Genomic DNA, 21,820 nt, shown 5'->3' on the forward strand with positions numbered 1-21,820 from the left:
AGCCCTCCACTTAGTAGATCTATGCCTGGCCCAGTCCACAACAATTCACACTTTGTATACTTTGGAGAGACACAGTGCAATGCTGCTCAAGTGAAATCACAGCCACCCCGACTGCCATGCTGGCCAGAGATTTGTAGCAACTTCCGCCAATTGCTTCGTCTGGATTGGTGGGTCGTTCCACTCAGAATTCCTCAGGCCGAGAAGGGGGAGGAGCACCCACATCCCGAAATAACACCGATAAGCAGGCAGACACACACAGACACACAAAACGGAGGCAGAGCTCGGCGACAGCCGTAACATTGCCACGTTAACTTTCCGGTCGAGAACCATGGACTCAGACTTGACGGTGCTGATTCTCATCCCAGCTGCTTCGCACTCGGCTGCAAACCACCCCAGAACATGCTGGAGGTCCTGGCTCGACGGAGCCAACATGACAACATCATCCGCAAAAAGCAGAGATCAAATCCAGTGGCTCCCGAACTGGACCCTCTCCGGCCCCTGACTGTGCCTAGAAATTCTGTCCATAAAAATAATGGACAGAAAAATAATGGACAGAACCGGTGACAAAGGGCAGCCCTGCCGGAGTCCAACATGCACCGGGAAAAGGTCTGACTCACTGCCGGCAATGCTAACCAAGCTCCTGCTCCGGTCGTACAGGGACCGTACAGCCCTTAGCAGAGGGCCTCCGACCCCATACTCCAGGATCACCTCCCACAGAATGACACGAGGGACACGGTCGAATGCTTTCTCTGAGTCCACAAAACACATGTGGACTGGTTGGGCAAACTCCCATGATCCCTCGAGCACCCTCTGGAGGGTACAGAGCTGGTCCAGTGCTCCACGGCCAGGAAGAAAACCGCATTGTTCCTCCTGAATCTGAGGTTCGACTATCAGCCGAATTCTCCTCTCCAGTACCCTGGAGTACACTTTCCCAGGAAGACTGAGGAGTGTGATCACCCGATAGTTGGAACACACCCTCCGGTCCCCCTTTTTAAATAGGGGGACCACCACCCCTGTCTGCCAGTCCAGAGGCACTGTCCCCGACTGCCACACAACGCTGCAGAGACGTGTCATCCAAGACAGCCCCACAACATCCAGAGACTTGAGGTACTCAGGGCGGATCTCATCCACCCCCGGTGCTTGGCCACCAAGGAGCTTCCCAACTACCTCAGTGACTTCGGCTGGGGTGATGAATGAATCCACCTCTGAGTCCCCAGCCTCTGCTTCCTCTATGGAAGGTGTGTCAGTGGGACTGAGGAGGTCCTCGAAGTATTCCTTCCACTGCCGGATGATATCCCCAGTCGAGGTCAACAAATCCCCAACTCCGCCGTAAACAGTTTTGGTGGAGACCTGCTTCCCCTCCTGAGGCGCTGGATGGTTTGCCAGAATTTCCTCGAGGCTGACCGGTAGTCCTCCTCCATGACCTCCCCGAACTTTTCCCAGACCTGAGATTTTGCTTCCCCGACTGCCTGTGCCGCAGCACGCTTGGCCTGCCGGTACCTGTCAGCTGCCTCAGGAGTCCCCCGAGCCAGCCAAGCTCGATAGGACTCCTTCTTCAGCTTGACAGCATCCCTTGCTTCCGGTGTCCACCACCAGGTTCGGGGATTGCCACCACGACAGGCACCGGAGACCTTACGGCCACAGCTCCGAACAGCCGCGTCAACAATGGAAGTGGAGAACATGGTCCATTTGGACTCAATGTCCCCAGCCTCCCTCGGGATCTGGTCAAAGCTCTCCCGGAGGTGGGAGTTGAAGACCTCCCTGACAGAGGGTTCCGCCAGACGTTCCCAGCAGACCCTCACAATACGTTTGTTGTTAAAAAGTCAGAAGCACCACACCACCTGTTGAGCTTAGCTATCAGCTCAACAGTTAGCTTATACACCGAACTGGACCGGCACAAATGGAAACCTCCCCAAACCCCGTTTGATGTCCTTATTGCTTCCCTGGAAGTTTTAGTTTTTGACAGTTTGTGTGGGCAACAAGTGGCAACATGTTGTAACTGCTGTCTTGTGATCTTATCTGAAATTCTTTATGCTGAGAATTTGTTTCACAATCTCCACGTTCTTTTTTACTTCTGTGGAACTGAGGCGAAGGAAACAATAAAACCTGTTAACCATATTTAGAAAGTTCCTCCCCCTAAAAACCACCAACGCGCTTGTCAAGAGCACTTATAAAGGCTGAGTCTTCTCTTCCAAATTCAACAAGCTCACCTGACAGCTCACGACAAACAACTGAATCCTGTGGTAAGTTGAAGACGTCACTACATCTCTGTGAACTGCTTTCTTTAAAATACAGCAAAATGCATCTTTCTATCTCATTTTTTATGTGTGCATTTTATATCAAAGCTAAGCTGCTAGACTAGATGCATGTATGTATGTACTTCATCTTGTGGTGACCGATTCTTATGACGATCACTGTTTTGCTTTCCTCTTAGTGACTCTCTGTCTGTCCAGACTTCAGCTGCAACAATGTCGCAAATCGGTAACGTCAAGGATGTCAGTGCTGGCAGTAACGCAGGCAAAATTGGTGCCGACAATACGTATGATGTACAAGGTAAATGAAGTTGTGATTATGTTTTTCTGTCAGGTTAACTTGACAGTTTCATTAAATCTCTCTGACTACACTTACAGGTGGTGCTGGAAAAAATGCTTCTCTGGGTAACGTCACTGACGTCAAAGTCTGTGGAGCAAATGATGGCAAAATCGGCGCAGAAAATCAGTATGACATCACAGGTGAGTGATTCCTCATGGTGCTGGGTCGGTATGAGCCCTTTATTTCAGATTCATTACTAATATTCAGACGAGAGCATCTTCATGCCAACAATCTGAGTTTCTGTGGTTAACATTTTACTCTTTTTCTCAATCCTGATATTTCATCAGGGGGACTGGGAGATTGTTCCAGTATTGGAAACGTTTCTGGGGTCAGTGTTGGTCAAAACTCAGGATCCATTGGTGCCGGCAACAAGATAAACATCAGTTAAGGTAAGAAGATTTACTTGTCATGTTAGACACATTTTTTTTTTTTGTGCATCGTCGTGAAATGGTATCGTCTGATTTCTCTCATCAATCTTTGTATTTGATTCTCTTTGTCTTTCTCCCTTTTAGGAAATCTGCCCCCAACAGATGGACAACTCTGGAGAATAGTTGTAGTAGTAGCATTTGTTGTTGTATCAGTAGCAGTAGTAGGAATATGTTTTCGCACATGTTTAACTCATCATTTCAAATTGGCAAAAAATGACTCTTTCATGAGCTGAATGTAAAACAGTTTCAATAAAAATAAAGTCCATCAACTCTATCATGCCATCTTGGCTCAATGTCTTTTTTCTTTTCTTTCTTTTGCTGTATTCTAAAGGATATTCAGTACAAGTACCAAATAAAATACTTTATTTTTTGTCAAGAAATCAACAGAGCAAGGCCATGAGCCTTATAATAGCTTGTTATGAGTCTATTTGCTCTGCACTGAGAGTTAGCTTTTCTGTACGTCTCTCTCCACTCTCTCGTTCTCTAGTGTAAGTAACTCCTCATCTGTATACTCCAGTTCGAACAAATATGCTCTACCGTTGAATTCAAAAGGTTCGTGGTCAATATCTTCGTCTCTGCCAGTGAGGGAGTAAGCGCAAGCTCGACGGATTGACTTGTTTGGACTACCGGCAGACAAGGCTGTAAACAAACCAGTATGTGGCTGCTTGCACAAACACACTGTTTTAACCACTTTTTTATTCATTTGGAGTCATACACGCTACAGTGCTGTGTTGTAAGGTGTTTGCTGATGTTGCATAACTTTTGGGGTGAGATTTGGAGCATGTTAAGACGCTTAAACTACAGTGTAAATTTCTGCCCCCATGGGTTAGCTGTCAATGCTAACTCTCCATTCAAGAAGCCCTGTAAGAGTTGGACCAAAAATGTTTGCGTCTCCGGTTCTGGCAAGTCAAGGGTACCTTGATCAATAAAGCTGCGTGTTGAAATCGACCAAAATGATCCTTTAAGGCTGCAGTTAGCTCCCGCCTGGTGCACCCTCTAATTTTGGGCACGGATTGGCCGGGGTTTAATAAGTTAGTGGGGCAGTATGTGGGGGTGCATCCACAACCGGATATGTCTGCGGTGCTCAGTGGTAACGCGAGGTTGTCTGACGCTGCAGATGGGGAGGAGGAACTGGTGGGGCAGGAGGCTCCGGAGGTTCCCTTGTTACACTCCACGGAAGATTTTCAAACACTCTCATGTTGATACTCAAAGCTTTGCTTGGTGCCCTGACACCGTGCAGGCATATCCACACTTTACATTGGTTAGGAATAGTTTGTAGAGAGTGAATCGTGACACTCAGACTGGAAAAGAAATTACCCAGTTGCTCGGACCAAAAAGCCACCGGGAAGCTGGTTTCCAGCTTGAGTTGCTGTTTGGCAGTTCATCCTGGACCGTAGAGCAAAACTCCACACACTAGACCAGCTATCACATGAGAATTTGTTTGAGGCCCAAGAGTGTCAACAGTGCTTGTACAACAGAGGAACTAGATTAAGGCAATTTGCACCAGGAGATAAAGTGCTTGTATTGCTCCCGTCATCCAGCTCCAAATTACTTGCCAAGTGGCAAGGACCATTGCGAGTGGGCAATGATGAAGAGGTGATGTGTTCTGACAGGGGAGGGCAACACAGATTCACCACCTTAAGGCCCCCACACACCGCCCAGATGTCCAACTGCCTTATCCGACCTCTCAGACAACTCTGTTGCCTCTCGTCTGACCCGTTCGGCAGAAAAGTTGCATTGAAACACACCGCTTCGACGTGCTGCCGACTGCACAGTAGCATGTACGTTTTGTGCGAGATGCAATAAGCAGGTGGCGCTTGTGTTGTGAGTTGTAAATGAGGCTTAAACATGCGACTCTCTTTAGTTTCATTCAAAACAAAACGAAATTATTTCAGATAAAAACAGCTGCATACTGAACATGCAGCGAGGCATTACCAAACGAACACAGATTAATTTGTCCTGAACGGACATAACAACTTGTCTCGTGCCAGTACTGCAAAGCATCAAAACGGAGAATGATGGAACGGACTGCACAGAAAAACAAAGCACACACAGTATTCCGCCCGTCCTACACACCATGCTGATTCGCTAGCACACCGCCAATCAGAACGGCCATTCAGTTGGCACACAACCAATCAGAGAATCTCATGGCTCAGACGTCCGACAGCCCTCCTCCTCAGACTTTGCATGCTGAATCGAAGCCGACAACGTCCGCGCGGCTCCGAAAACTTCCAACGCAGCTGAACACACCAAACATATTTGTTCCCGACCTCGTCTGAGTCTCCCCAAACGCTTCAGATGTCCAGCGGTTGGGCCGGTGTGTTCCAGCCTGAAGTCGGGCAGTGGAGGTATGTGGAGGTGAGCGTGGTCGAGGCATGGCTGCAGGAGAGCGAGAGGTGGAGAGGGCTCAGGAGAGCAGCGTCAGGGGAGTGATTGGCAGAGTCGGCACAGTTACTAATCACTCTCTCCCTATGCAGTAGCACGCTGGACCTCAAATGGAGGACGTGTCTTAAATCGACTTGACTTTTCTCAGTTGGTCCAAAAGATTTCAAAGATCAAAAAAGTCACCAGGAGTCTTAAAGCCTGAGTGCAGTAGGACTTTATTAAAGTGTTGTATATTTGGTTCACACTTCACATCATCACACTACAGCAGCTTTGATCAGTAGATATACATTTTAGTTTAGCTGTTGCCCAGTAGTATGTTTCAGCAATTCTTTCACTCTTATTACCCTTCATGTCTAACTTTTATCATGATAACAGTTATTATCAGCTATCATTAGTCACTATTTACTAACTGTGGTTATTTTATACTGACCACTGTCTACTTACTATGGTATTTTACACTACAGAAGCCTTGGAGCTGCCTAGGAGAGAATCCAGGAAGCGAGACGCACGAGCCGCATTTGCAACATTGTCAATTATTGTGTATTGAGACACTTGAGCAATAAAAGGCTTAAATCGACCTCTGTGTGCTTTGTGCCTACCGAGAAGACTTACGATAGCCCAGAACAGGCTGCAGCTCCTTTCAACAAATGCTAACAAACTAAAAACCAATGTGCACACGCACACAAACACACACACACACACACAAACACACACACACACACACACACACACACACACACACACACACACAGGTTCTTACACGACATCAAAAAGCAGTCTGGTCACAAGTATATAACTCTGGTTTGGCTGGGCCAGCTTGGCTCCAGGGAGAAATTATTGCAACAGTTCAAAATCAAATCAGAGAGAGGACAAAGAATGAGTAGGCAGGATTGAGAGTAAAAATGTGTTAAAATATTAAGTTGCTTTTGGTTTGTCAATTGAAAAGGTAATGTAGCCACAAATCTTAACAAGTAAATAAAAGTAAACTTAAACAACATTAATAATAAATCAACAAAACATAACCTACACCACAGAAAAACCCTCGTAATTATCCCACACATCCACTATAAATCCTCTTTAAATTAACAACATCCCTCACAGAGGCAAACTGCATCAGTCTACAAGCTTTGTACTTGAACTGTGCATGATTATACTTTTGTGCATACTTCAAATCAACACTTTAACATATGGTAAGTGATGCTGAAACACGAAAAGGCTGGACCAGGAGAGACACAGTTAAAAGCAGAGTGGTACTGAATGTTAAATGTGTTCAATCGTGCCGGTAAGTTCATTTGGTGGCTGGTTCCACGTAAAGAGGCTTTGTCCTCGCTGCAACACCCCGGGTTCGACTTCCTGCCTGGGGCCCTTTGCTGTGTGTCACTCCCTTCTCTTTCACCCTGTTTTCTGTCATTTCTGCAGCTGTCCAACTAATAAACCCACACATGCTCCACAAATGTTAATATTAAGAGAATCCTCCAAAACCTGCTGCATTCTTTTTTGAAAATGAAATTGAAAAGCTCTCTGTCATCGTCACCTTCTGGCTTCACTACTGAAAATGTTCTGATGCAACACTGTTCATGAAACACTCTAATGCCCTTTTGGATTCTGTGGAAATGAGGGCAGGAGCTGAGTCAATACATGTTTGTAACCTGCTCATTCATCACACACATGATCACCTGTACAGGATACCTGACACAGCACAGTACTGATTTTTCAGATGAATGGGTTTCAATGAGATGTCTTATTCAAAGGTTTAACAACAACTTGATACATAAAATGAGACTCCAGCAGAGGGAAACTGGAGAATTGTTGGCAGCAGTGACATGTGAAGTAGAAGTCTTTGTTTCATCAAGGCAGCATTTGCCACAGAGCTGCATGTGGAGGGTCGGCGGGCTTTTGGATATTCAACCTTTCCATCAGTCTGGCAGTGAAGAGCGGCTCTGGAGGAAGAGTAGGCCTGTAACCCAAGAACAGCAGCAGTCGGCCATTCAAGAGTGGTCAGTTGTTCATGAGGGACTGCATCAACCGAACAGGGTGGTGTGTTTTTACTGGGGGACCTACAGGACACATGAAGCTTGATTTACTTGCTTGCAATGCACATTATACAAATAGATGCATCTGCAGTATTGACGATGTTGATGCATTGCCTCAGCTATAATTCAAGGCCATCATAAAAAGTCAGAAGCACCACACCACCTGTTGAGCTTAGCTATCAGCTCAACAGTTAGCTTATACACCGAACTGGACCGGCAAAAATGGAAACCTCCCCAAACCCAGTTTGATGTCCTTATTGTTTGCCTGACTATACTAATGTCACCGTTAGCATGGAGCACACTGTTCACATCGTGACATTAGCAAACCACTTGCCCACATGATGCCATACATGCTGTCTGCTCCTCTGTCTCACTCCATGAAGACAACACTTCTACAAAGGACCACACACCTTTCAAAGGTGAGCATTTACCCTGTCGCATTGGTTCTAATGACAATCTGCATTCATCTAAAAATTCTGGAGTACGCAGCAGAGCTTCCCTGGAAGTTTTAGTTTTTGACAGTTTGTGTGGGCAACAAGTGGCAACATGTTGTAACTGCTGTCTTGTGATCTTGTTATCTGAAATTCTTTATGTTGAGAATTTGTTTCACAATCTCCATGTTCTTTTTTACTTCTGTGGAATTGAGGCGAAGGAAACAATAAAACCTGTTAACCATATTTAGAAAGTTCCTCCCCCTAAAAACCACCAACGCGCTTGTCAAGAGCACTTATAAAGGCTGAGTCTTCTCTTCCAAATTCAACAAGCTCACCTGACAGCTCACGACAAACAACTGAATCCTGTGGTAAGCTGAAGACGTCATTACATCTCTGTAAACTGCTTTCTTTAAAATACAGCAAAATGCATCTTTCTATCTCATTTTTTATGTGTGCATTTTATATCAAAGCTAAGCTGCTAGACTAGATGTATGTATGAATGTACTTCATCTTGTGGTGACCGATTCTTATGACGATCACTGTTTTGCTTTCCTCTTAGTGACTCTCTGCCTGTCCAGACTTCAGCTGCAACAATGTCGCAAATCGGTAACGTCAAGGATGTCAGTGCTTGCAGTAACGCAGGCAAAATTGGTGCCGACAACACGTATGATGTACAAGGTAAATGAAGTTGTGAGTATATTTTTCTGTCAGGTTAACTTGACAGTTTCATTAAATCTCTCTGACTACACTTACAGGTGGTGCTGGAAAAAATGCTTCTCTGGGTAACGTCACTGACGTCAAAGTCTGTGGAGCAAATGATGGCAAAATCGGAGCAGAAAACCAGTATGACATCAAAGGTGAGTGATTCCTCATGGTGCTGGGTCGGTATGAGCCCTTTATTTCAGATTCATTTCTAATATTCAGACGAGAGCATCTTCATGCCAACAATCTGAGTTTCTGTGGTTAACATTTTACTCTTTTTTTCAATCCTGATATTTCATCAGGGGGACTGGGAGATTGTTCCAGTATTGGAAACGTTTCTGTGGTCAGTGTTGGTGAAAACTCAGGCACCATTGGTGCCGGCAACAAGATCAACATCAGCTGAGGTAACACATTTTAAGATTGTGTGTTGTTTTTCTTGTGAATGCATCATTGTAAAATGATGTCGTCTGATTTCTCTCATCAACGTTTGTATTTGATTCTCTTTGTCTTTCTCCCTTTTAGGAACTTGCCCCTCAATAAATGGACAACTCTTCTAAGAATTATGTTTTTTGGCTAATAATTGAAATGCCTTAGTATAAGTAGTAGTAGTAGAGGTGGTTGTTGTTGTATCAGTAGCAGTAGTAGGAATATGTTTTAGCAAATGTTTAACTCGTGATTTCAAACTAGCAAAAATTACTCTTTCATGAGCTGAATGTAAAAAAAGTTTCAATAAAAATAAAGTCCATCTACTCTATTATACTGTCTTGGCTCAGTGTTTTATTTCTTAATTCATGACTGACATTGCTGCATTCTGAGGGATATTCAGAACAAAGACAAATGAAATACTTATATTTTTTTATTTTGTCAAGAAATGAACAGGTTGGTTTTCAAAAAGAAATCATTCCAGAACTAAACTTAAAATGATTCACAGTATGACTATCTTCAGCTTGTCCCTCATGTTGTGTTCATTTCATGTTAAACAATTTTGTGTTCCCGGTCAAAAATGACCATTCCATTTAAACTTATCATAAAAACTGTAAAAATACATAAGTATCACTACTTGTTGCGTTAGATCTTTTTATCAACTTTAGTTCTCGTGAACATTACAAGTTTTGAACTTCTATTTGTTATTTATGGCCTGTATACCTCACTGACCTGAGCGTATACATCTTGAATTTGAGTTCTAAAAAGCATAATTTCTGGATTTTTTCTATAATAAAAAATAATCAGATGAAACATAGTATACTGTTTATCACAGACTACCTAGGGTCAAAGTTATCAAGGACATTTGTTTTGAAACCATTTCATTTTTTTTATACAGTCACACAAAGTAACACTAGTCTTGCTCCCGGTCAAAAGTGACCGGAATATTTTATTTGTGTACAAAGGAAATTATCCCAAAACAATTTCACAATATTACAAGATCAATGTGTTAAAGTCATTAAAGAACAACTAACAAGAACAATAACATTACAATATGCATCACTCTATCAGACGTGTTTTTCCCCTGCTTCCATCTTGGATTCAGCTCCATCCACAGCACAAATACGTTGTATGTTGACACATCTAACATGTTGAAAAACTCCAACATGGGCCAACGTGTCTTCCTCTGACAAGAGTTTGTGCCAGTAACCTGCAAAAGTGCACAAAGTAGATCAAATCAGGAATACATACAAATGATACCTCATGTATCACATTCAAATGGAAAGAACTGACTCAGTGTTGTTCATAAATTTAATGTGTACTCCACCTAAACCAAGTCTTACTTTTATAGTGCAGGTTAAACAATCTGATGATAGAGAAGAAGTACATGAAAAATAAAAATCAACATACCTTATAAAGGTTGTCAGTTCCGCCTTTGTTCCTGTTGTAATCCAGGATGGCATTGGGTTTCTTGTCCTCCCTGGTGATCACAGCAGCATCTCTGTGCAGAGTCGTCATCAGGAACACATTTTTCCTTTTCTTTGGACAGCAGGACACAAGAGTGTCCTCACTGTCAGTTTCCTGGCTTCTCTCCTCCTCACCAGTGTGGCAATCACATATGTAATCAATATCCTCACTTATGGTATATCGACGTGCCATGGTGCTACCACACAATGAACTGTGAGCAAGGCCTCAAAAAAGCATTGATATAGGCTACCAAAGCTGCGAGAAAAGTTCAGTATTACTGAAACAATGCTGCAACTTTCTGAGAACAGGTGATGTTCCCGCGGGACAGAGACTCTACCAGGCTAAGGTTCCCGTGGTGGTTGCCTGGGAACCAAGGTGTGTGTGTGTGTGTGTGTGTGTGTGTGTGTGTGTGTGTGTGTGTGTGTGTGTGTGTGTGCATGTGTGTTTGTGTGTGTGCATGTGTGTTTGTGTGTCCATATGACAAATGAGGATGTACCTGAGATCAGTTTTTATACACTAATTGTAGTCTCCCCCATTCATTTCTAATGACTGGTCATTTATGACCGGGAACACCAAGAGTGTACAAAAGTTGAATTAAATACACAAAATTGTATGCAAATGAATACTATTTATTTTGTGTGTTGAAATCCTCTTTGTGGACAAAGTCATGGACTCTTAGGTCAGTCTAATCAAATTAAGTACATTTTTCAGAGATGAAACTTTTAAATCAGTCAGATTTGACCGGAACACAACATGAGGGTTAATTTGCCTCAGGAGTCCCCCGAGCCAGCCATGTCGGATAGGACTCCTTCTTCAGCTTGACAGCATCCCTTGCTTCCGGTGTCCACCACCGGGTTCGGGGATTGCCACCACGACAGGCACCGGAGACCTTACGGCCACAGCTCCAAACAGCCGTGTCAACAATGGAAGTGGAGAACATGGTCCATTTGGACTCAATGTCCCCAGCCTCCCTCGGGATCTGGTCAAAGCTCTCCCGGAGGTGGGAGTTGAAGACCTCCCTGAAAGAGGGTTCCGCCAGATGTTCCCAGCAGACCCTCACAATACGTTTGGGTCTGCCGAGTCTGTCCAGCTTCCTCCCCTGCCAGCGGATCCAACACACCACCAGGTGGTGATCAGTTGACAGCTCAGCTCCTCTCTTCACCTGAGTGTCCAAGACATATGGCCGGAGGTCATATGACACGACCACAAAGGCGATCATTGACCTCTGGCCTTGGGCGTCCTGGTGCCACGTGCACTGATGGACACCCTTATGCTTGAACATGGTGTTCATTATGGACAAACTGTGACTGGCACAGAAGTCCAGTAACAAAACACCACTCGGGTTCAGATCGGGGAGTCCGTTCCTCCGAGTCATACCCCTCCAGGTAACACTGTCACTGCCTACGTGAGCACTGAAGTCCCCCAGCAGAACGACAGTCCCCGGTTGGAGCGCTCTCCAGTACCCCTCCCAGGGTCTCCAAGACGGCCTGGTACTCTACACTGCTGTTCGGCCCGTAAGCCGAAACAACAGTGAGAGGCCTATCCCCGGCCCGAAGGCGCAGGGAAACGATCCTCTTGTTAACCGGGGAAAACTCCAATACATGTCGGCTGAGCTGAGGAGCTATAAGCAAGCCCACACCAGCTCGCCGCCTCTCACTGCGGGCAACTCCAGAGTGGAAGAGAGTCCAGCCTCTCTCAAGGAGTTGGGTTCCAGAGCCCAGGCTGTGCCCAGGCTGTGCGTGGAGGTGAGCCCGACTATCTCTAGCCGGTACCGCTCAACCTCCCGCACCAGCTCAGGCTCTTTTTCCCCCAGCGAGGTGACATTCCATGTCCCCATGGCCAGAGTCACCGTCCGGGGAGTGGGTTGTCGGGGCCCACGACCGCCACCCAAATCACATGGCACCGACCCCTTCTGAACCCTCCTGCGGGTGGTGAACCTACTGGAGGGCGGGCCCATGTCGCTCTTTCGGGCTGAGCCCCGCGGGCTAAGACCCGGCCACCAGGCGCTCACCTGCGAACCCCAACCCCAGGCTTGGCTCCAGGGTGGAGCCCCGGTAACTTTGTAAACACAGTACACAGAACAGGTCACACAGGTCTCTACATTGTCACCTGCTGATGGACTCTCAATGACAGGACTTGTGCTTTCATAGGTGGTGGTTCTCTGCTGTGTATCTGTCCCTAAACTGCTGGTTGAGGGTGGTTGATCAGGGCTTGGTACTGTTGTGGAGTCTACAGACCTGCTGGCCGGCTGGGTTGATACGTGCCAGAACTGCTTGTAGATGTTTGCTCATCATCTGTATCTTCCTCCCCCTTGTACGTGTCTCAGCATTGATCCTGCATTCATTTAGAAATACGAAGAAAAAGGATCAGTATAGAAAGAGACAAAATATTCAAACAAAGAATCTTATACCGAAAAGAGCTAAACATTTAAAATTGCATGCAGCCAAGGAGCTCTCCCCCTTTATTACTTATTTTATTTTATTATTTATTATTTTATTGTTAACTCATTTACTTAACTGTATGAGAAATCTAATCTAATCTAATATAAATGCATAATACAATGAGTTTCAATATTGCACACAATTCAACAGTAATGTTTGCTTTATAACATTCATGATGACATTTTATGTTTATATCTTGCCTACAGGAATAAGAGACAAATGATACTCCTTACAAGACTACATTTCTGAATCTTAAACATTATTTCACCATTTAATTGAATACAACTTAAATATGGTAACAAGAGCATTTTGTCTACTACAAAACGTTTTTCACCAAACTGTGTATTTGTAGCAGTTTTGCCAAACTGATCATTGACTTGGGATGCAGGCCAAAATTAATGTATGTGACTTACTTCAATTCTGCACGTATAAGATCTTCTACATTTTCAACATCATGATGAAGTGCTTCGAGAGGCTAGTAAAGGACCACATTGTCTCCAGACTCCCCCTCACATTTGACCCGTAATGGTTTGCTTACCGGCCAGGAAGCTCCACAGAGGATGCCATCTCCTCTGCACTGCACCTGAGCCTACAACATCTACAAGGGAGGAACACACATGTGCGAATGTTGTTTCTGGACTTCAGCTCAGCATTCAACACCATCATGCCGCAACGTCTGGAGAGTAAACTGCCCCCCCTTGTCTTCAGCATCCCACTCTGTAACGGGCTGCTGGACTTCCTCACTGACAGACCCCAATCTGTGCGGGTGGGTGTCAGCACGTCCAGTGTCATCTTCCTGAGCAACGGCTCCCCTCAAGGCTGAGTCCACTGCTGTTCACCCTTATGACCCTGTGCCAGGTCCACTACTAACCACATCGTGAAGTTGGCGTATGACACAACAGTAGTGGGCCTTATTTGTGACGACAATGACACAACCTACAGGGAAGAGGTGAAACATCTGGTGGACTGGTGCAAAGCCGGCAACCTGACCCTGCCCGACCAGGGCTCACACTATCAGGAGTGACACCTTCCATCCTCGCTATGACACCTTCCATCTCCTGCTGCTGGACTCTGCAAAGCGGCTCTGCAGCCTTTGCAGCAGAACAGCCAGGTTCCACAACAACTTCTTCTCTCTTGCCATAACACTGTTAAACACAAAATAACAATTCCCTCCCCCATCCATATTGTATATTGTCCATTATATTGCATACTTTATATAGTATTTAAAACTACACTTTTTCAATTATTCATTTTTCATGTAAATACATGCTTTAGTTTTTTGACTATTCTGAGCCCCTGAAATGAAATTTCATTCCCATTGCACTGTAAAGTGACATTCGAATGACAATAAAAGAAAGTCTAAGTCTTAATCTAAACTGCATCATTCTACAAGCTTTGTACTTGAACTGTTCATGATTATACTTCTGTGCATCCTTCAGATTAGAACTTTAAAATTTAGTAATTGAGGATGAACATGAACAGGCTGGACCAGGAGAGACACAGTTGAAAGCAGAGTGGTACTGAATGTTTTATACGTGTTTGCTCGAACAACAATTACATTTGGGGGCCACCGATCAGCTCATTTGGTGGCTGGTTCCATGTAGAGAGGCTTTGTCCTCGCTGCAGCAGCCCCGGGTTCGGGTTCCAACCTGGGTCCCTTTGCTGTGTGTCACTACCTTCTCTTTCACCCTGTTTTCTGTCAGCTCTGCAGCTGTCCTATTAATAAACCTGTGAAAAAAAACCTGAAATGAAACTTGACTAATGTCTTATTGACTAATTGTTCTCAGCTCCACAAATGTTAATATTGAGGCAATCCTCTGAAAACTGCTGCATTCTTTTTTGAAAATGATCTTTTAAAGACTTCAAGCATTTATTTTTGCCCCAGTTCATAGTTTACTTGATACCTGTTGTGGCAGCTCTCTGTCGTCATCACCTTCTGGCTTCACGACTGAAAATGTTCTGATGCAACACTGTTCATGAAACACTCTCACACTCTTTTGGATTCTGTGGAAATGAGGGCAGGAGCTGAGTCAATACCTGTTTGTAACCTGCTTATTCATCACACACATGATCACCTGTACAGGATACCTGACACAGCACAGTACTGATTTTTCAGATGAATGGGTTTCAATGAGATGTCTTATTCAAAGGTTTAACAACAACTTGATACATAAAATGAGACTCCAGCAGAGGGAAACTGGAGAAAAAATGGCTCTTAAAAATAAAATAGCTCTTTCCACCTCACGTCGCATCTGACAAATGCCAGTTCAGTCTGTTGGAACAAAATCAAAACAGTTGAAGCTCAGGCACAGAACTGGACCGGCACAAATGGAAACCTCCCCAAACCCAGTTTGTTGTCCTTATTGTTTGCCTGACTATACTAATGTCACCGTTAGCATGGAGCACACTGTTCACATCGTGACATTAGCAAACCACTTGCCCACATGATGCCATACATGCTGTCTGCTCCTCTGTCTCACTCCATGAAGACAACACTTCTACAAAGGACCACACACCTTTCAAAGGTGAGCATTTACCCTGTCGCATTGGTTCTAATGACAATCTGAAATTCATCTAAAAATTCTGGAGTACGCAGCAGAGCTTCCCTGGAAGTTTTAGTTTTTGACAGTTTGTGTGGGCAACAAGTGGCAACATGTTGTAACTGCTGTCTTGTGATCTTATCTGAAATTCTTTATGCTGAGAATTTGTTTCACAATCTCCATGTTCTTTTTTACTTCTGTGGAATTGAGGCGAAGGAAACAAAAAAACCTGTTAACCATATTTAGAAAGTTCCTCCCCCTAAAAACCACCAACGCGCTTGTCAAGAGCACTTATAAAGGCTGAGTCTTCTCTTCCAAATTCAACAAGCTCACCTGACAGCTCACGACAAACAACTGAATCCTGTGGTAAGCTGAAGACGTCATTACATCTCTGTAAACTGCTTTCTTTAAAATACAGCAAAATGCATCTTTCTATCTCATTTTTTATGTGTGCATTTCATATGAAAGCTAAGCTGCTAGACTAGATGCATGTATGTATGTACTTCATCTTGTGGTGACCGATTCTTATGACGATCACTGTTTTGCTTTCCTCTTAGTGACTCTCTGCCTGTCCAGACTTCAGCTGCAACAATGTCGCAAACTTGTAACTGCAAGCATGTTCGTGACTGCAATAACACAGGGAAACCTGATGGCAACAAACCCTGTGCTGTACATGGTAAATGCTGGCGTGATTATATTTTTCTGTCAGGTTAACTTGCCAGTTACATTAAATCTCTCTTATAACTACACTTACAGGTGGTATTGGAAAAAATGTTTCTGTGGGCAACGTCACTGACGTCACAGTCTGTGGAGCAAATGATGGCAAAATCGGAGCAGAAAACCAGTATAACATCAAAGGTGAGTGATTCCTCATGGTGCTGGGTCGGTATGAGCCCTTTATTTCAGATTCATTACTAATATTCAGACAAGAGCATCTTTGTGCCAACAATCTGAGTTTCTGTGGTTAACATTTTACTCTTTTTCTCAATCCTGATATTTCATCAGGGGGACTGGGAGATGGTGCCAGTATCGGAAACGTTTCTGGGGTCAGTGTTGGTCAAAACTCAGGATCCATTGGTGCCGGCAACGACATCAACATCAGCTGAGGTAAGAAAACTTACTTGTCACATTAGACACATTTTAAGATTGTGTGTTGTTTTTCTTGTGAATGCATCATTGTAAAATGATGTCGTCTGATTTCTCTCATCAACGTTTGTATTTGATTCTCTTTGTCTTTCTCCCTTTTAGGAACTTGCCCCTCAATAAATGGACAACTCTTCTAAAAATTATGTTTTTTGGCTAATAATTGAAATGCCTTAGTATAAGTAGTAGTAGTAGAGGTGGTTGTTGTTGTATCAGTAGCAGTAGTAGGAATATGTTTTAGCAAATGTTTAACTCGTGATTTCAAACTAGCAAAAATTACTCTTTCATGAGCTGAATGTAAAAAAAAAACTTTCAATAAAAATAAAGTCCATCTACTCTATTATACTGTCTTGGCTCAGTGTTTTATTTCTTAATTTCTGACTGACATTGCTGCATTTTGAGGGATATTCAGAACAAAGACAAATGAATTACTTATATTTTTTATTTTGTCAAGAAATCAACAGGTTGGTTTTCAAAAATAAATCGTTCCAGAACTAAACTTAAAATGATTCACTATATGACTTCATCTTCAGCTTATTTTGCAATTTCCGCATTAAAGTGTTAAAATAAATAACCTCACAGTGTGCGGAGTTGTTACATAATACAGGTCTGCTAGCCATTTTGGTGCCCTAAGCATAATTCCCTTATGATGCCCATCCCCCCAGAAAAAACATTTCTTTTTGCCTGTTATGACCCAGCTCGATAGCGGATAAAACCAGGTGTAATTGGTGAATTATAGTTATTTATTTGCCGGAAGCGGGATTGTCAAAAAGAAAACAAACAAAAAAACACAAACAGTATGCTGAAGACAGAGGGCCTGTGAGTGCTGTTAAATAAAAAAAAAAAACAGATATAACCAAAAGAGGACTCGTAAAACTGCACTACTGTTTTTAAACAAAATGAAACTAAAACCTCCCTGTCTACTTACCTAGTAACTCCAAACCAAAAACAGTCAAGACAGCAGCCCTCCACTTAGTAGATCTATGCCTGGCCCAGTCCACAACAATTCACACTTTGTATACTTTGGAGAGACACAGTGGCATGCTGCTCAAGTGAAATCACAGCCACCCCGACTGCCATGCTGGCCAGAGATTTGTAGCAACTTCCGCCAATTGCTTCGTCTGGATTGGTGGGTCGTTCCACTCAGAATTCCTCAGGCCGAGAAGGGGGAGGAGCACCCACATCCCGAAATAACACCGATAAGCAGGCAGACACACACAGACACACAAAACGGAGGCAGAGCTCGGCGACAGCCGTAACATTGCCACGTTAACTTTCCGGTCGAGAACCATGGACTCAGACTTGGAGGTGCTGATTCTCATCCCAGCTGCTTCGCACTCGGCTGCAAACCACCCCAGAACATGCTGGAGGTCCTGGCTCGACGGAGCCAACATGACAACATCATCCTCAAAAAGCAGAGATCAAATCCAGTGGCTCCCGAACTGGACCCTCTCCGGCCCCTGACTGTGCCTAGAAATTCTGTCCATAAAAATAATGGACAGAACCGGTGACAAAGGGCAGCCCTGCCGGAGTCCAACATGCACCGGGAAAAGGTCTGACTCACTGCCGGCAATGCGAACCAAGCTCCTGCTCCGGTCGTACAGGGACCGTACAGCCCTTAGCAGAGGGCCTCCGACCCCATACTCCCGGAGCACCTCCCACAGAATGACGCGAGGGACACGGTCGAATGCTTTCTCTGAGTCCACAAAACACATGTGGACTGGTTGGGCAAACTCCCATGAACCCTCGAGCACCCTGCGGAGGGTACAGAGCTGGTCCAGTGCTCCACGGCCAGGAAGAAAACCGCATTGTTCCTCCTGAATCTGAGGTTCGACTATCAGCCGAATTCTCCTCTCCAGTACCCTGGAGTACACTTTCCCAGGGAGGCTGAGGAGTGTGATCACCCGATAGTTGGAACACACCCTCCGGTCCCCCTTTTTAAATAGGGGGACCACCACCCCTGTCTGCCAGTCCAGAGGCTCTGTCCCCGACTGCCACGCGATGCTGCAGAGACGTGTCAGCCAAGACAGCCCCACGACATCCAGAGACTTGAGGTACTCAGGGCGGATCTCATCCACCCCCGGTGCTTGGCCACCAAGGAGCTTCCCAACTACCTCAGTGACTTCGGCTTGGGTGATGAATGAATCCACCTCTGAGTCCCCAGCCTCTGCTTCCTCTATGGAAGGTGTGTCAGTGGGACTGAGGAGATCCTCGAAGTATTCCTTCCACTGCCGGATGATATCCCCAGTCGAGGTCAACAAATCCCCAACTCCGCTGTAAACAGTTTTGGTGGAGACCTGCTTCCCCTCCTGAGGCGCCGGATGGTTTGCCAGAATTTCCTCGAGGCTGACCGGTAGCCCTCCTCCATGACCTCCCTGAACTTTTCCCAGACCTGAGATTTTGCTTCCCCGACTGCCCGTGCCACAGCAGGCTTGGCCTGCCGGTACCTGTCAGCTGCCTCAGGAGTCCCCCGAGCCAGCCAAGCTCGATAGGACTCCTTCTTCAGCTTGACAGCATCCCTTGCTTCCGGTGTCCACCACCGGGTTCGGGGATTGCCACCACGACAGGCACCGGAGACCTTACGGCCACAGCTCCGAACAGCGGTGTCAACAATGGAAGTGCAGAACATGGTCCATTTGGACTCAATGTCCCCAGCCCCCCTCGGGATCTGGTCAAAGCTCTCCCGGAGGTGGGAGTTGAAGACCTCCCTGACAGAGGGTTCCGCCAGACGTTCCCAGCAGACTTTCACAATACGTTTGTTGTTAAAAAGTCAGAAGCACCACACCACCTGTTGAGCTTAGCTATCAGCTCAACAGTTAGCTTATACACCGAACTGGACCGGCACAAATGGAAACCTCCCCAAACCCAGTTTGATGTCCTTATTGTTTGCCTGACTATACTACTGGAGCACACTGTTCACATCGTGACATTAGCAAACCACTTGCCCACGTGATGCCATACATGCTGTCTGCTCCTTTGTCTCACTCCATGAAGACAACACTTCTACAAAGGACCACACACCTTTCAAAGGTGAGCATTTACCCTGTCGCATTGGTTCTAATGACAATCTGCATTCATCTAAAAATTCTGGAGTACGCAGCAGAGCTTCCCTGGAAGTTTTAGTTTTTGACAGTTTGTGTGGGCACTGAACAAGTGGCAACATGTTGTAACTGCTGTCTTGTGATCTTGTTATCTGAAATTCTTTATGTTGAGAATTTGTTTCACAATCTCCATGTTCTTTTTTACTTCTGTGGAATTGAGGCGAAGGAAACAATAAAACCTGTTAACCATATTTAGAAAGTTCCTCCCCCTAAAAACCACCAACGCGCTTGTCAAGAGCACTTATAAAGGCTGAGTCTTCTCTTCCAAATTCAACAAGCTCACCTGACAGCTCACGACAAACAACTGAATCCTGTGGTAAGCTGAAGACGTCATTACATCTCTGTGAACTGCTTTCTTTAAAATACAGCAAAATGCATCTTTCTATCTCATTTTTTATGTGTGCATTTTATATCAAAGCTAAGCTGCTAGACTAGATGCATGTATGTATGTATGTACTTCATCTTGTGGTGACCGATTCTTATGATGATCACTGTTTTGCTTTCCTCTTAGTGACTCTCTGTCTGTCCAGACTTCAGCTGCAACAATGTCGCAAATCGGTAACGTCAAGGATGTCAGTGCTGGCAGTAACGCAGGCAAAATTGGTGCCGACAATACGTATGATGTACAAGGTAAATGACGTTGTGATTATATTTATCTGTCAGGTTAACTTGACAGTTTCATTAAATCTCTCTGACTACACTTACAGGTGGTGCTGGAAAAAATGCTCCTCTGGGTAACGTCACTGACGTCACAGTCTGTGGAGCAAATGATAGCAAAATCGGAGCAGAAAAACAGTATGACATCAAAGGTGAGTGATTCCTCATGGTGCTGGGTCGGTATGAGCCCTTTATTTCAGATTCATTACTAATATTCAGACGAGAGCATCTTCATGCCAACAATCTGAGTTTCTGTGGTTAACATTTTACTCCTTTTCTAAATCCTGATATTTCATCAGGGGGACTGGGAGATTGTTCCAGTATTGGAAACGTTTCTGGGGTCAGTGTTGGTCAAAACTCAGGATCCATTGGTGCCGGCAACAAGATAAACATCAGTTAAGGTAAGAAGATTTACTTGTCATGTTAGACACATTTTTTTTTTTTTTTGTGCATCGTCGTGAAATGGTATCGTCTGATTTCTCTCATCAATCTTTGTATTTGACTCTCTTTGTCTTTCTCCCTGTTAGGAAATCTGCCCCCAACAGATGGACAACTCTGGAGAATAGTTGTAGTAGTAGCATTTGTTGTTGTATCAGTAGCAGTAGTAGGAATATGTTTTCGCACATGTTTAACTCATCATTTCAAATTGGCAAAAAATGACTCTTTCATGAGCTGAATGTAAAAAAGTTTCAATAAAAATAAAGTCCATCAACTCTATCATGCCATCTTGGCTCAATGTCTTTTTTCTTTTCTTTCTTTTGCTGTATTCTAAAGGATATTCAGTACAAGTACCAAATAAAATACTTTATTTTTTGTCAAGAAATCAACAGAGCAAGGCCATGAGCCTTATAATAGCTTGTTATGAGTCTATTTGCTCTGCACTGAGAGTTAGCTTTTCTGTACGTCTCTCTCCGCTCTCTCGTTCTCTAGTGTAAGTAACTCCTCATCTGTATACTCCAGTTCGAACAAATATGCTCTACCGTTGAATTCAAAAGGTTCGTGGTCAATATCTTCGTCTCTGCCAGTGAGGGAGTAAGCGCAAGCTCGACGGATTGACTTGTTTGGACTACCGGCAGACAAGGCTGTAAACAAACCAGTATGTGGCTGCTTGCACAAACACACTGTTATACACGCTACAGTGCTGTGTTTTAAGGTGTTTGCTGATGTTGCATAACTTTTTGGGTGAGATTTGGAGCATGTTAAGACGCTTAAACTACAGTGTAAATTTCTGCCCCCATGGGTTAGCTGTCAATGCTAACTCTCCATTCAAGAAGCCCTGTAAGAGTTGGACCAAAAATGTTCGCGTCTCCGGTTCTGGCAAGTCAAGGGTACCTTGACCAATAAAGCTGCATGTTGAAATCGACCAAAATGATCCTTTAAGGCTGCAGTTAGCTCCCGCCTGGTGCACCCTCTAATTTTGGGCAGGGATTGGCCGGGGTTTAATAAGTTAGTGGGGCAGTATGTGGGGGTGCAT

The 21,820-nt window shown here is 44.6% G+C and overlaps 1 long non-coding RNA gene across 3 annotated transcripts; it reads left to right on the forward strand.

Moving 5' to 3' along the window:
* Nucleotides 1-8,098: 8,098 nt before the first annotated feature.
* On the forward strand, nucleotides 8,099-21,065 carry LOC119030715. 3 transcript variants are annotated; one of them, XR_005078387.1, is made up of 5 exons: nucleotides 8,099-8,240; nucleotides 8,432-8,550; nucleotides 8,628-8,729; nucleotides 20,646-20,747; nucleotides 20,874-21,065. It is a non-coding gene; the product is annotated as an uncharacterized LOC119030715 (long non-coding RNA). The 3 variants fall into 3 exon arrangements; XR_005078389.1 differs by lacking the exons at nucleotides 20,646-20,747; nucleotides 20,874-21,065 and adding exons at nucleotides 8,877-8,978; nucleotides 9,097-9,314; XR_005078388.1 differs by lacking the exons at nucleotides 8,099-8,240; nucleotides 8,432-8,550; nucleotides 8,628-8,729 and adding exons at nucleotides 19,845-20,005; nucleotides 20,201-20,319; nucleotides 20,397-20,498.
* The last annotated feature ends 755 nt before the right edge of the window (nucleotides 21,066-21,820 follow it).

The sequence above is a fragment of the Acanthopagrus latus genome, chromosome 13 (assembly GCF_904848185.1).
Source record: "Acanthopagrus latus isolate v.2019 chromosome 13, fAcaLat1.1, whole genome shotgun sequence".
NCBI classification, from domain to species: Eukaryota; Metazoa; Chordata; class Actinopteri; order Spariformes; family Sparidae; genus Acanthopagrus; species Acanthopagrus latus.